A 13,879-nucleotide genomic window follows, 5' to 3' on the forward strand; every position below is an offset into this window, starting at 1 on the left:
CAAACTGCAATTCACTCTTCAGCCCGTCTTGATGTTCTCCTTCTTAACTCGTATCGGTACCGCAATGGCTCCCGACATTGGAACAGCATCTTAACTTTGAACGAAATGGGGATAATCCTGCCTGGGCAAAAGTTTTGTGGAGGTAGACATACTAGTGTAGCCATCGGATGTGTGACAGCAGGACTCCCAAGATGGCACAGTGGTTAGTGCATACGTCTTCTTTGATTCGAATCCCAATTTCTGTATAAATTTTGATCCATTGATTCGGACTTATCCTTATAAGAAGTTTATCACTTGCCTCATCACCTGGAGTTATAAATGGTAAAAATAAAGATGCATTCTCAGTCTGTTTCTGTAGGGTACTGTTGGTTTCCAATTGAGCTGTCCACATCTAGCTTGTAGTAAATCGTTTTTACAAAGGTTATGTTGCGTCTTGGATGGTTCGATTGTTCTCTCTAGACTTTCTGTCAGAGTTTTTTTTGTGGAGAAGGTGGGGAGGCCATTGTAGCGCATTGGCGTTGGGGAGATTGCACTGCAGCGCCTGTGTTATGGTGGCGGCTCCCCACGAGGTGTCGCGACTGACGCCGAGTGTGGTGACAGTGGCCGGAGCAGTCGACCGTGGTGCGTTCAGTATGGTTGTCACGTGAGAAACACCGTCGGACGCTTTGCCATTGCTAGAGGGTTCTGTCAGCATCATGAAGAACACGTCAGAGTGTTCCATGGTATATTGGAATTCTGTGGTGGGGAGTCTTGAGGAGCCTGCAATGAGTTGTTGACGTTGTGGCGAGAGTCTTGAATTCTTCTTCACTATGGTAGCCTACGGCCACGAAGTTATTTTAGTTAGTTTTGAGAGCTAGGTTAGCCTGCAGCGGCTCTTTTCTTCCGGTTTCTCCAAAAACCACTGAGAATTATTGTGCTTATTATACTGTTCCCGTGCCCTGGTTACATCTGAAATCAGAGTAATATGTACTTTGCTGTCAAGTTTAGGACAGTGCCGTGATCTCAAGTTGATTGCGTTTTGTTAAGTTTTAGATCAGTAGCTATTGAGTGTAACATCATTGTTCGGCATACAAGTCCCTTCTATCATGTTTTGTGTATGTGTGTTGCTTGTGGTAACAAGTTTATGTTTCATATACCGGGTGATCAAAAAGTCAGTATAAATTCGAAAACTGAAGAAATCACGGAATAATGTAGATAGAGAGGTACAAATTGACACACATGCTTTGGAATGACATGGGGTTTTATTAGAACCAAAAAATACAAAAGTTCACAAAATGTCCAAGAGATGGCGCTTCATCTGATCAGAATAGCAATAATTAGCATAACAAAGTAAGACAAAGCAAAGATGATGTTCTTTACAGGAAATGCTCAATATGTCCACATCATTCCTCAAAAATAGCTGTAGTCGAGGAATAATGTTGTGAACAGCACTGTAAAGCATGTCCGGAGTTATAGTGAGGCACTGGCGTCGGATGTTGTGTTTCAGCATCCCTAGAGATGTCGGTCGGTCACGATACACTTGCGACTTCAGGTAACCCCAAAGCCAATAATCGCACGGACTGAGGTCTGGGGACCTGGGAGGCTGAGCACACGATCATCACCAAACGAAGCCCGCAAGAGCTCTTTCACTCGTCTAGCAATTTTTTTTTGGTTCTAATAAAACCCCATGTCATTCCAAGCATGTGTGTCAATTTTTACCTCTCTATTTACATTATTCCGTGGTTTATTAAGTTTTCAAATTTACACTGACTTTTTGATCACCCGGTGTTTCTGTCCAAATGTTCTGCTCTGTTAAGTGCACTGTAAAAGTCACGTTGATGACTAATGTTCTAAAAAAACGCACGGAGCAGCCATCTGACAGTGGGGCTTGTACCCCAGTGTTTTCATTTGGAGCCAGGCTCTTAAGATAAGTTACCTTTTTTTAAATTTTTCATCCTATTACAAGTGAATTGTAATTATTACTTCGCTATTCAAGCTCTATGTACTGTGAGGACTGTTACTTACAGAAACTTGTTGTTCAGTTCCAAGCTGTCACTAGTGTTTTTTGAACTGTCTGACTGATCGGAGTGCCTTGTAATACAGCATATAGGCTCCTATAAGTGAATACTGCTTTGAAGAGACTGTGTGCCTGTGATTAATGTTATTTCGTATTTGTGTACACAGGTTTTAAATTTTAAATCTTGTTCACTAACTGAAGTTATATAATCACTATTGTGTCTTTTAATATTACCTTGATCGGGTGGAAATGTAATTGGATTATGTCAAAGTTTCGTAAGCACAGTTACGTTGCACAACTCAGGGTATAACTTGTATGTCAAGTGGATCTGTTATTTTACAGCTGTTACATAAAGTGTTTGAAACTCGTTTGAATTTTGAGACATTCTCTTTTCCTGAGCTGTAGGCAGTGTTTAAAATTTGTGTTTGCAGCTTCGTTTCATGTGGATCACCATCAGCTGTTAAACTGTTATTTCTTGTAGCATAACGTCATCATAAGTCTTAATATTAAGTACAGAGCATGTGTTATGCATTCTGTGACATTTTAAACAAAATTTTTGGGGATTTTAATATTGAAGTTTGAATTTCAGTGTAATAAATTATTTTAAGCAAAGTGTGTAATGTAACTGCGGTGCAGTATCTTACCACTTCTACCACTTCACCGATCGTGAGCGAAACTGCGCGTCTCGCTTATAGTGTTCATTGTCAACGCCATTTGCATTGTGATTTCAAATGGCTCTATCACTATGGGACTTAACTTCTGAGGTCATCAGTCCCCTAGAACTTAGAAATACTTAAACCTAACTAACCTAAGGACATCACACACATCCATACCCGAGGCAGGATTCGAACCTGCGACCGTAGCGGTCGCGCGGTTCCAGACTGTAGCGCCTAGAACCGCTCGGCCACTCTACCCGGCGGATTGTGATTTCAAGCTTAGACCGCGTGTGCAATGTCACTTTGTGGCAAGAAGGGTTGTAAACGTGGGAAACTGTTCGCCAAACTGGCGCGTGCCACAGTGACAGCTGCTGAGAGGCAGAACAAGCAGGCAACCTGGTACTCGTTACATGTGGTGAACAAACCCAGATGAAAAACACTATTATCTCAAAGTATGGTCGGCCAGATGTTTAAGTACCATAGTGCTTGGAGTCATTTGAACCAAGGACGGCCGCATGGACCTCTAGAAGATTGCAATAGATCTGCTAGCTTCCTGTTTGGAGTCAACTAGAAGGAGTACGCAAGCGTCTGAAAGCGATCAAATACACTACTGGCCATTAAAATTGCTACACCAAGAATAATTGCAGATAAACGGGTATTCATTGGACAAATATATTAAACTAGAACTGACATGTGATTACATTTTCAGGCAATTTGGGTGCATAGATCCAGAGAAATCAGTACTCAGAACAACCACCTCTGGCCGTAATAACGGCCTTGATACTTCTGGGCGTTGAGTCAGAGCTTGGATGGCGTGTACAGGTACAACTGCCCATGCAGCTTCAGCACGATACCACAGTTCATCAATAGCAGTGACTGGCGTATTGTGACGAGCCAGTTGTTCGGCCACCATTGACCACATGTTTTCAGTGAGAGATCTGGAGAATGTGCTGGCCATGGCAGCAGTCAAACATTTTCTGTATCGATAAAGGCCCGTAAAGGACCTGGAACATGCGGTCGTGCATTATCCAGCTGAAATGTGGGGTTTCGCAGGGATCGAATGACGGGTAGAGCCAAGGGGCGTAACACATCTGAAATGTAACGTCCACTATTGAGAGTGCCGTTAATGCGAACAAGAGGTGACAGAGACGTGTAACCAATGGCACCCCATACCATCACGCCGAGTGATGCGCCAGTATGACGATGACGAATACACGCTTCCAATGTGGGTTCACCACGATGACGCCAAACACGGATGCGACCATCATGATGCTGTAAACAGAACTTGGATTCATCCCAAAAAATGACGTTTTGCCATTCGTGCACCCGGGTTCGTCGTTAAATACACCATCGCAGGCGCTCCTGTCTGTGATGTAGCGTCAAGGGCGACTGCAGCTGATAGTCCATGCTGCTGCAAACGTCGTCGAACTGTTCGTGCACATGGTTGTTGTTTAGCAAACGTTCCCATCTATTGACTCAGGGATCGAGACGTGGCTGCACGATCCGTTACAGCCATGCGGATAAGATGCCTATATCTCGACTGCTAGTGGTGCGAGGCCGTTGGGATCCAGCACAGCGTTCCGTATTACCCTCCTAAACCCACCGATTCCATGTTCTGCTAACGGTCATTGGATCTCGACCAACGGGAGCAGCAATGTTGCGATACGATAAACCGCAATCGCGATAGGCTACATTCCGACCTTTATCAAAGTCTGAAACGTGATGGTACGCATTCCTCCTCCTTACACGAGGCATCACAACATCATTTCACCAGGCAACGCCGGTCAACTGCTGTTTGTGTATGAGAAATCGGTTGGAAACTTTCCTCATGTCAGCACGTTGTAGGTGTCGCCACCGGCGCCGACCTTATGTGAATGCTCCGAAAAGCTAATCATTTGCATATCACAGCATCTTCTTCCTGTCGGTGAAATTTCGCGTCTGTAACACATCATTTTCGTGGTGTACCAGTTTTAAGGACCAGTAGTGTCTCCACCGAGGATGGTGGTATTTGACCGACGACTGTTCTTAGAAGAGTGTGGAGGAGGCCATGTACCATTGCAGTCCAACGCGTGCAGTGAGGAGATGGATGAGTCGTGCTGCGGGCCTCTCTCATGTAAGGTTGTCGGGCGCATACAGTTATTATCGGGGGTAGCTTGACAGCTGTGCAGTATCGGTATAGGATCCTCCAATACTGTAGTCAATATGTCGACAATGAATTCGTCTTTCAGTCCGATGATGCACGAGCATACCGTGGCCACCTCATGAACAACTCTCTCCAGGGCCCAGGAATCAATCGAATGTAATGGGCTGCGATGTTTTTTGACCTGAACCCGATTGAGAGTGATTAGGATCAATTGAAACTTGCAGTACATAGTCGCAGGGTACTTCTTTTCAGAAGGATCATCATCGCAGCGTGTGACTGGCTTTAGCAGCAACCCCTCGACGACCTCGCTGGCACCATGTAAGAAGGGTCCGAGAGTACTGTCGTACACGGGTTGAAGCACCAAGATATTGGATCTTATCCAGTTGTATTTCAAACGTATGTGAAGATTTGCATTTTCGAACAGTCTGAATTTATTCTGGTTATTATTTTGTATGTTATTATGTGGTGGGCTTTGTTCTGTTTATGTTTAAAGTTGTTGTGGCGGTGTGTGCGTGTTATCGTAAAACGTATAAAATGTAGCACCAAGAATAACAGTATTATTTAAAAGAAATAAATAATCTCTAATCATTCTTATTTATGTGCTGCTGAGCCCTACTACAATGAATTATTGTGTCACACCTAATCACTACAAATAAATACTGTTTCATTAATTAAGCAAGTGATATTAAAATATGTGCACCAGATAATTAATATATCACACGACAACCTCTTCGCATAACTACACTGGTGTCGTAAATATTTGTTTTTAAAATCTCTGATAAAGTACCGTACTCTGAGAAAAATTAATCTTACGCACCAGCCACAAATGAATTATTTCATTTACGTTATGTCTAATATTGTTCCACTAAATGTTATTTTCATTGTTAGAATAGAACAATAAAAATTCCTGTGGATTCTCGTCCTCGGAGTTCAAATATTGTAATATTGATCGAAAGAATTAATGTTTGATTATATCTGCAGTTTGCAATCACCGCTCCATACGCTCACGTTTTGGTGTCAGACAAAACACAGTCTGGAGTGGGTATTCTTGCCAACGTAATTTTTCTTAGAAAATCAGTAACATTAACCTTTCCCTTTATGCTGAATTAAATGTCAGAATCCTACAACTTCTCACAGTTGTAGCGTCCATTTGCTGTTTTTTCTTTTGCATGCCATTTAACCGCGGGTGCAACACTGGCGCTGAAGCGTAACTCTTTACTGAATGGTTTGTGTACGTGCTCTGGAGGGTTGCTTTATGTAACGTCTCTGCATGTGAACATTTTGGGTGTGCGTGAAGGTTTTGGGCTGTGAATGGGACTATTTTGCTACTGATAAACCTTGGGAGACCTGCTTTGTATGGTTTAAGACTTCATTTTTATATTTCAGATAGGGCAGGTAGAGCTAAATTAAATAAACAAGAAATTGGATGAGGCATCGAAGACATAGAGGACAATGTGTCCAGGTTGGGATGGGCGGAACTGACACGCACGAGAAAAGAAAGTGGAGGAAGCAAACACCTCGCTTTCGATAAGAGTGTTGATTTTGAACGAGCGGACTGTATCCGATCTCAGGGAAGCAATTCAAGTCTCTGAAACGGAAGAATTTGTCATGCTTCGACCATAAGCCGTCATATTAAAACAGAAGAGAGCTGGACCAAGAATTACGGTGCAAGCAGCATCAGGTGCATAAAGAATTTCGTTGTCTCATGGCATAGAAAGGATTCCGTAGGCTCACGCCTTAGGAAGGGTTTGTGATAGTTCGCAGCCTAGCAATGTGGATTCACCAATGGAGGCAAGGCTTATGGCAGGAGAAACATATGTTGCAGAAGAGTCTATGTCCACCAGGAGGCAAGATTTCGACGACAAACATTTCTTTTCACTGGAAAAATTCCTAAAGTACACTGCTGGCAGAGGTTTGTTCATCAAAACGTGGATCAGTCAGTTCAAAGATGGGTTACCGAAGTCCTGACCGATTCAAGGAAGTTTAAGAACAACCAATTGAGTGGCGAAGTAATGGAATGAGTTCTGCCATTTATAAGAGACTGTAGAATATCTGTGCGATTTGAGACAGTAGTGATGAAACTGCACTGGTCAACTGCGGAAGAGACATGACTCTGTCAGCTACACGAATCCAGATGCACTCAACATTGATATGAGTTGGTTGAGACAGGGAGACAATGTTGCCGGACCGAAGTTCAGGTCATTGAGCAGTTTCGCTCTATGGAACGATTTCTTCATGCATTAGTGACCTAACTTTTACGTGTCGGTTGCCCTCCAGAGCTTCGCATTGGAAGGTTAGCTGTGGTGCAGTCATCATCATCACTACATGGCCTCCCCTTAGGGGCTTCCTCCTCTATACCCATCATGTGTAGGAGTTCCTTAAGGTTCCGATGGCCAGTCATTAGTCCTACTATGAGTTTTATCTACTTTCTATTCGATCCTAGGAATACAGCACTTCTCTTGAAACGTGACTTTGGCAACATAGGATTACCATGCTTTTGTCTTTGAGTCATAATACAGTATTCTACACTCTGCCTTCTAGTCCACCTACGTTGTTTTGTATGAAGATGGTATCTGTTCTTTCGGACATGTTTATCTTCTTCATATAGTTAAGGCTAAAAGGCCATTGACCTTCTTCTTCTGTGCAGATGCACACGTATTGCCCGAACTCTTTCGGGCCTCAGTAAGATTACCGCGAGTAAAGCGTGTAATGAGCAGGGACACTACGAATGCTGTGTGTGGACATTAAGTTGAGAATATGGGTCTCACGGGGAGCGTGCAAGGGATAAGTCCCTGCAGTCGCACTGTCCCTCGGTGGCTCAGATGCAGCCGGCACGGTAGCTCAGCGCGCTTCGTCAGAGGGTTAGCTACCCTCCGTAATAAAAAACTGAGTAAACGGATCAACGAAGAACTTGAATGGGTGTCATCGGACGTCCGCCCCGAACAAATTCAACGAACAATATAGAACAAACAAAATGAGATCTACAAAAAAAAAAAAAAAAGGATAGAGCGTCTGTTATGTAAGCAGGAGATCCTGTGTTCGAGTCCCGGTCGGAGCACACATTTTCAACTGTCCCCGTTGATGTATATCAACGCCTGTCGGCAGCGCAGGGTCTTGATTTAGTTATCATTTCATACATAGTTTTGATTTTACCGTCGCTCCGGTGATAGTTAGGACAGGCTCCGATCCAAGAAATGGAAGCATCGCACTTTTCTTGGTCAGGTTGTTAGCTTGTTCAATGCCATTATTTCCTGAGTGGGCAGGGGTCCACAGCTGGTTTACCTGTTGCTTTCACCTGGTCTCGTAAGAGCCTCGTAGCATTTTGTAAATATTTTTGATCTTGTTGCAGGGATTGATAGGAAATTCAGAACTGCTTGGTTCTCCGAATGAATGTAGATACTATGACACTGTCTTCAGTGACGAATTCCGCTACGAAGTGAGCTCCAATGACCAGCGAAGAGACGTCCTGGACAGCGAAGGGATATCAACCTGATTGTCGCCCGCTATTGGCCCTGCAGTCAGGCGTGATGGTCTGGGGTGTCATTTCTTTTGATAGCAGGATCCCTTGGATTGACATTCGTGACATCCTTTCAGCACAGCAGTACGTCGACGATATTCTACGCCCCGTTTTGTTGCCCTTCGTGGAAAGCCCTCCTGGGCTTACATTCCAACAAGATAATGGTCATCTGCATACGGCTAGCATTTCTAGTGCTGGTCTTCGTGCTTGCCACCTTGGCCATCCAGTTCGCCGGATCTCTCCCCAACCGAGAACGTTTGGAGCATTATGGGGCGGGCTGTCCAAGCAGCTCGGGATTTTGATGATCTAACGCGTCCATTGGACAAAATTTGGCACCATACTCCTCAGGAGGGCGTCCAACAACTGTATCAGTCAATGCAAAACCTAATAACTGCTCGCTTAAGGGCCATAGGTGAACCAACGCGTTATTGACCTGCACAATTTGTGACTCTCAGTCTCTTAAATAAATCATGCAATTTTTCGGAAATTTTAATAATTTGTTGGTCTGTGCATGTACATACACCCAACTACACTTCTCATTTTTGTCTTAGAGTGGAACCAGCCATGTACCAATAAACATGCCACAGCATATGTATGCGGACAGTGGACAATACCACCTCTGATGCCAAGCTCAACAAATCGTAATTATTATCAGTGTGCAATAAAATACAATTTTCTGTAAGTAGTTTTCTGTAAAGCGTCCAATACCAAACCAAGTGGAGCCAAATAATGTGCCAGATCCAGTCCGTATATTTTGCCATAGAGTGTGCGGACATTTTTGTGCCGAAATATCCAGAGACATCAGCCGAAAACAAGACATCGGTTTTGATATATAGGTCGGAATAATCTTCTAATGTCTTGTTGTCAAATAAACACCACACTCTGCACGCTCTTTGATATTTCAGTTTTTTGATTTTGTTATACGGCCTAGCAAACTTCTGAACGCAAAGGCTGGTGGCAACGATTAATCCGACAAAACGAGTTCATCAGTCACGTATTATATACAGACACGCATTTATTATTGATCAAATTAAATTGTTCACTGTTAAGAATATACTACATTTTCGTCTCATCAGATATGAGACTCAAGCCTCCTGAGAGCGCTCCATAAAGATGAGGATTCTATAAACCGAAATGCCCCCATGGCAGACAAAATATTCCATCTCCTTCATGCATTTTATAGGTTCATGGATTGCTTGCTACATGTGATATCTTTCGGAGAGTGCATGTGTGAGGACTTGACTGTGTGCGGACAAGCAAAGTAAATTCTTTGCGCGCAACTACACTCAGAGGTTACGCAATATCCATGACCACTGGATGAGAAGGGTATCACGTCCCCTGCGTACCCTTACCGTACGAAACTCTCTGTTCTTTTTATGACAATCAAACATATGGCTGTCACTGGAAGAGCAAAATGTGTGTGTTTCCTAAACGTACTTCTCGGTTTAAAGTTTAGATTACCAGGGGAGATTTACAATGAGAATCGTGTGCATATTCAGTCTTACAAAACCAGCTGACATCGTCGGTAGCACATTTCGATATGATGAAACTTGTAGTGGAGGAACTGAAGACAATATAGAATAAAATGAACTTGTAAATGATGCGGTAACGAGCTCCTCAGTACTTGTTAAATTCGCACCCTCTTTTAGCTTACACCGCTACATGTGAATATGCGTGATGAGACCGGTAGTGGATGAGTAGAAAGTCGCAATGTAACTCACAGATGTCAGCACAATTAAACTCCATAGTTCTCCATAAAACAAAAGTAATTTCGTCAGAACACTATGCTTCATCAAATATAGCTCCAAGAAGTCAGAGACGTTTGAACACTCCAAGGTCTGTACACGAAAGATAATAGCCAACCAACTTCGAAAAAGGAAGGCACATGGATACTCTAACGGCAAGGCACTTGATTGGAGAGGGCCAATGCCTCGCCAAATATATGATCTCCAATGTAAAGAGTTCGCCAACATATCAGGACCGATATGTATTGAAGTTGACTGGCTTAGTATCTCAGAGATGGTTACAAAATAAATATTATAGATCTTGAAAAACGTAAAATATGTTGTGAGAAAATGAAAGAGCCAGCAACAGGCACCCTTCAACACATTCTCGATAATAAAGCACAGCGACTCTGCCACTTGCGTCTTTTTGGATGAAAATCATGCAAAGGACGGGATGGATAACATGGATGGTGAAACGTAACAAGAAACTAGTACGAATTATCCATCTGCTAAAGGCAAATGCGTTGGTTTGCATAGTGTGTCTTTTTATTGGCTTCAGAGTACAGGTCATACCAAAGCGCATAAATCGTAATTTAGTGGCCAGGGAAACTGAAATGGGAAATACTTTAAGTACAGCCTCATAACAATGGATTCAAAAGACAATTACATTGTAGTAGCTCACGTACCCCAGTGCACAAGAACAGGTTAGGTACGACGTTCTGATATGTGGTAACAGCAAATCAGCAAATAAACAAAATTCAGTATAAGTCGAAAGTCATTTAGAAGACTACACTGATAGCAAGAGTGACAAAATCGACTGTGATATTATCTGGATTAATGGACTACAACCAGGTTCTGTACCAAATCGTGTCCTACTACCCCCACAAGTCACAATGAGACGGAATACAAACCCATGGCGCATAAGTTATAACAATTTCGCAACCTGAATCAAGGAAAAGTTAACCATGAAGACGTATACGTCATGAACAATTAACGAAATCGTATTGCAGACACGCATTGCCCTGTACTACATCCGTAGTACAGGGTACCATCTCACCATACAGCAAATCCAGTGACGGCAAGCGGCACGTATTCTCCACACCACAGAAAACACAAGAGAATTACTATTCAGCAGCAGGATCCAGCATTCCTTGGGTGCGGGCAGAGTTCTCACAGGCCCGTTCACTCGGAAGCGTGCGCTCTTCTCTCTCTCTCTCTCCCTCTCTCTCTCTCTCTCTCTCTCTCTCTCTCTCTTTCTCTCTGTCTCTCTCTCTCTCTCTCTCTGTGTGTGTGTGTGTGTGTGTGTGTGTGTGTGTGTGTGTGTGCGTGTGTGCGTGAGCGTGTGTACGCTTAAAGTTCTCTGACTGTTAGTGTGTAAAGTTGAGAACTGTGATTGGGAGAGCAAAACATATACCTGACTGGTATCAAAATGTGAGTGTGTTTTGGGGAGAGGGGGGGGGGGGGGGGGAGCGGGGCAGGGAGTGTATGCAGATGAAGTAGTGTTGGTCCAGAGGAAGCTGACAAATCATACCGCCGCAGCCTTTCCCAAGGAAGTAGGCAGCCCAAAGGGCAAAGGTCATAACCAAGCCACTACTGATGTAATTGATTATCGCACGCTTGAGAATCTGCCTATGGAAGCGAAAGATTTGCTCTTGTTGACTTTTGAGTAGTATTGGTTGCAATCATAGAAGACGTAAGGTATCACCTCTAAATATCGACGGATCGCGCTGCCACATTGTGCAGAAAAAACAATGGACTAAATCTAAAAAGTAAAATGGAATGGTGACTTGAAAATAATAATTTTATTCCCCGGAGTCAATATGGATTCAGGATGGGAAAGGGATTATGACAATCTGTTTTCACAACCTACTGATATCACGTCAGCTTTTCAAACGAAGAAATGACTGTCGTCGTCTTTGGTCTTATCGCTAAGAAGCTCGTGATCGCCTTCAAATACCGATACTTTTAGACAAATTGACTTTACCAGTTACGTACTGCCCCCCCCCCCCTCCCCCCCTCCCAGAAGAAATAAAATTCCGGCCGTTGGTAGCAGATTTGTTCTTCTGTTTTGCCTATATTTGAATATGATCTCGATACATTTGACCTTTCGTGCTGGTGACTTTTCCTCCCCTGCTGGCGGAAGTGCCGTTGATTCGAAGCCGCGCGAAGTGAGCGCGCTGTTCGAGGCGCCATGTCTGACTGCGCGGCCCCTCCCGTCGGAGGTTCGAGTCCTCTCTCGGGCATGGGTGTGTGTGTGTTGTTCTCAGTATAAGTTAGTTTAAGTAGTGTGTAAGTCTAGGGACCGATGACCTCTGCAGTTTGGTCCCTTAAGACCTCACACACATTTGTCTGTTCCAGCCCCCTTCGTCGTTAACATCCAGATGCATCTCAATCGTGTGCCGCTGGTCGATGGATAGGACGAAGGGTCCAATTGTGTGGCCTGCTCGTTCACCGAATCTCAAGCTGTGCGGTTTCTCGTTATGGAGCCGTATCAAATGTATCGTGTATGCAGACCCCATTCCAGATGTGGAGACTCTGGAACAGTGTGTTCATGCTACTTTTGGCACTGTTTTGTTGCAGCCTTACCAATGTGAATGTATGAGACAGAACATGCTACGGCGCATACACGCATGCGTTGGGCCACATAGAAACCATTTTCAACACGTACTGTAACTGTGGCTGCACGGTACTATGCGTATTAGACCTCTTTCTATGAAACAATGTATGATTGAATAAATGGTCTATAGCTTGGAAACCACGCATTTCCGGATAAAAGTTCATTAGAGCTGTTTTGTTCCGCATCGTCTCATCGATCAATCCCTAGAGTCTATACATGGTGAAAAAAATCACCCTGTATTACATATAAATCCGAAATTCCTCAAGGCTTTTCTGTGCCCTCGGATCTAAGTCAGTAAAGTTTTCAACCTGCCAAAAAGTGGTTCAATTTTTACCGTGGACAGAGTGACAATTTTGGAAGCACTAAAAATATTCAACAACGGAGACAACAAAACAACCAACCGTTACTGAATGTGATAATGGAATATGTTCACAGTAAAAGCAAAGGGGTAGACAATCCATCTGCTGTGGGTGTGCTTCCACGCCAGCATTTGCTGTAATTAGAGAACTGACATTTTAGCGAAGCAACTACATGAACTGTCCTCGATTTGAAATTTTCATGTATTGACCTCCGTCGTGAGGCCGAAAGCCACTGAGAACATCAATGGCAAGTATGTGAAAAGGGTCCCAACGAACGAATGGTGGACATTGTGCGGCATTACACACTCAAATTCCACACATTTGTACCGGTCAACGATTTGCACCACCATTCGCTCTAATCACGCCTCTTTTCCTCTACATGTACGTAGAATCAACATTTACTGTTTTCCTGCGTATGAATGTGATTCTGAGTTAAAAGCTGAAGTTAACATCTTGTTTCGGCGTCCCAAATTTGACTGTGAAATATCAGATTCTTTCTAAGCAATGGCTTGTTTTGTTTCAATACGAGAAACAGAGGTCTAAGCTTATTTATTGGTGGTGGTGGTTAGTGTTTAACGTCCCGTCGACAACGAGGTCATTAGAGACGGAGCTCATGCTAGGGGTAGGGAAGGATTGGAAAGGAAATCGGCCGAGCCCTTTCAAAGGAACTATCCCGGCATTTGCCTGAAGCGATTTAGGGAAATCACAGAAAACCTAAATCAGGATGGCTGCAGACGGGATTGAACCGTCGTCCTCCCGAATGCGAGTCCAGTGTGCTAACCACTGCGCCACCTCGCTCGGTGCTTATTTTTTGATTTATTACTATGTTACCTGGAAGAACTGAAATCCATAGGAGTTAATTCGAGG

This window comes from Schistocerca gregaria, chromosome 7 (assembly GCF_023897955.1).
Source record: "Schistocerca gregaria isolate iqSchGreg1 chromosome 7, iqSchGreg1.2, whole genome shotgun sequence".
Lineage (NCBI taxonomy): Eukaryota > Metazoa > Arthropoda > Insecta > Orthoptera > Acrididae > Schistocerca > Schistocerca gregaria.